We start from the raw sequence: 3,085 nt of genomic DNA, 5'->3' as shown, positions 1-3,085 counted from the left end.
CAAAAGCAACACGTGCTTAAACAGTTGTGATAGTGGGGCACCTGGGTGACTCAGTTGGTTAAGCTTCTGACTTTGGCTCAGGTCAGGATCTCCCCAGTCATGATTTCAAGCCCCGCGTCAGGCTCTCTGCTGTCAGGGCAGACTCTGCTTCAAATCCTCTGTCCCCCTCTCTCTCCCTGCCCCTCTGCCGCACACTCTTTCTTTCTCTCTCTCTCTCTCTCTTTCTCTCTCTCTCTCAAAAGAATAAACATTAAAAAAAAAAAAGTTGTGATAGTATTTTCCAGTGCTTTCACCCCTGGCTGTTCTCTGGTTCCACCCTCTGGCTCTGCCCCACCTTCCTGCTCCCTGAACAAATCATGTCTATTCCCGGGCTTCAAGTACCCAGATCACCTCCTTCAGCCCAAGCCTTCCCTTAAACCCGATCAACTCCCAAGCTCTCTGTCCCTTCTACCTCTCGAATCTATCCTTCCCTCCATTTGACTATTGCCGGCACCTTTGGGGCCATCACCAGCCGCCCTTTCAGTGACGGTGACAACCTCTCGTCCATTCTCCTTCCCTCCGATTTGACTCTTTCTGTTTAAGATCTAAAAATGCCTATGCTGGCGTGACAGGTATATGCAGAAAGTTGTAACATCTGGCAAATAATTGGATTACAATGGCAACCTTTGGATTTGATCCTCATTCCCAAAAGGCTGCATTAGAACGATTAAATTGGCTTCAATTTAGCTGGGGTATCACGCACTTGAAAAGGGGCTGGGGATCAGTTGCTTCATCCGAAAAACAAGGGGTTGGGCTAGACCAGTGCCTTGCAGAGTATGCCCAAATCCTCAGAGTTTCTGATTCTGTAGGTCTGGGGTAGGGTCAAAAACTTTGCATTCCTAACAAGCTCCCACGTGATGGCGATGTTGCGGTCCACAGACCACACTTAGAAGAGCAGTGGACTAGACGATACCTGCGTATTTTCATTTCTTCACCTGCGCTATCCAATATGGTAGCCACCAGATACGTGGCTATTTAAATTAATAGTGTAATTAAATTAAACATTAAATTAAAATTCAGTTCCTCAGACATACTAGCCACGTTGGAAGGGCTCAATAGCCACGTGTGTCTGGGCACCATTGTGGGGCATGGTTGATAAAGGGAAGGATATGGTGACTGAAGTCCTGCGAGTCCCCACAGGGCCCCCTCTCTGAGCCTCTGTATCTAATCTGCAACGTAGTCTAGAAATATCTACCTCACAGGGAGATGTGTAAAAAAAAAAACACCTGTAATTTCCACGAAATTCCCGTTCCTTTTTTCTTCCTCCTCTGTGCTCCCATAGCATGTGATGCACATTCCAATGGTACTTCTGTGTTCTAGTGATGTGTCTCCCCAGGCTGGGGACAGCTGCAGCACGAAGTAAGGTCCCTGGCAGACTGGACTCCCCTTCAGCACCTCCTCCGTGCCAGGCTCTTGCTCCAACAACGTGTGAATGATTAAGTCTCGCGCTGAAGCCAAGTGTCATTGCCTGGCTCTCCACAACCGTTCTCGTGCTGTCTTCAGCCTGGAGTCCCTGCCACCCCCGTCCTGACCCACACCCCACCTTTACTCACCCAACAGCATCTCTAGCTGGACACAATCTAGGCGGTCTCCAATTATCTTCTCAAGGATCAGCATACCGAATGAACTAATCAGCTATGGAGTCAAATCCTGCCTCGAACCGCTGCCTTCCCCGGGACCCTGGGTGACGTTTGCAATCTCGCTAGTCTTCATCTTCCTAATCTATACATTGAGCGGGAAAACAACTTTCAGTTTTGATATAAGCTTTACATGCGAAAATGCATGCAGAACATTTAGCAGAACGCCGAACATATAGCAAATGCTGGCTTATGTCTTTTTATGAAAAACATTTATTTCTGGTCTCCAGGACTTGCCTTCTCAGGGTCTCTGGTGGGTATAAAGGCATGTTTTAACCACTCTGGGAAATTCTCCATTCTGCAACAAAATCCAATCTTTTAGACACTTAGCCCTTATGTTATTCTTTATTTCAAGCCATTCATTTAGCAAACATTTACTGAGCTCTTACTATTTATTTGCCACACATTGTGCTAGATGCTGGTCATACAAAGATTATAGAATGCCTCTGCCTGGAGGAGTTTATAATCTAGTGGGGAGCCAACTTCCTCTGGAAGCCTGCCTTGCCCCCCTCCCCCCCCCCCCTCAGGCTGGGTAGAAACCCCCGGGGGTCTAACTACCATGAGGCTCAGGGGCTGCCCTCTACCCTGTGCTGAACCACATTGCCTTGCCTTTTTATCCCAAATATGTGTTTGTCCTTGTTCTAAGTAAGTTAATCCATTTCACAACAAACTTACTGTCATTATTCCCGTTTAACAAATGAGGAAACTGAGGCACGTTTTAGGATCTTGTAAACTGAATAAGGAGAGAAGCCGGTATTCGAAAACACGTTTTCTGACTCCAGCTTTACACTTTAAATGTTTTAAATGTTCTGTTTATCTGGTTCCTCCATCGGAAGACGAGATGGAGTCTGTGCCAAACTCCGATGGATATCTCCTGTGCCCACCACGATGTCTGACACGACAGATAATCATTTATTTATTCATCAGATGAAAGAAAGGAAACAATAAAAAAGAAAAGAAAGAAAGAATGAAAGAAAGAAAGAAAGAAAGAAAGAAAGAAAGAAAGAAAGAAAGAAAGAAAGAAAGAAAGAAAGAAAGAAAGAAAAGAAAGAAAGAAAGACGCTCGTAAGTAGACAATTGCACCACGGTCTGGTTACCATTTACTAAGCATCAACACGGGGCAAGTGCCCGGGGTGTGCAGAGGAAGCTCAAGATTAAATGAACATCCGCGCGCTCAGAAGCTTCAACAATGTGTCCACAACTGCGTTTCCCCCGCCCCCAAACACACACACCCGCGGCCTCTCTTCTCTGGCCCCGTTCCCTTCTTCTGAAATTCCCGCTCCACCTCTTCCTCCCCCTTGCCATCCTCTCCGTGGATTTCGCGTCCGGGCTTTCCCGAGCTCCGGCCGCGGGAGAGGGTTAGGGCCTGGGAGCGCTCCGGCCGCGGCAGGCATGCGCACTGGGGGCGG

This window comes from Neofelis nebulosa, chromosome 9 (assembly GCF_028018385.1).
Source record: "Neofelis nebulosa isolate mNeoNeb1 chromosome 9, mNeoNeb1.pri, whole genome shotgun sequence".
Classification (NCBI taxonomy): domain Eukaryota; kingdom Metazoa; phylum Chordata; class Mammalia; order Carnivora; family Felidae; genus Neofelis; species Neofelis nebulosa.
The sequence above is the reverse complement of the archived record's forward strand: the minus strand, read 5'-3'. Positions refer to the sequence as shown.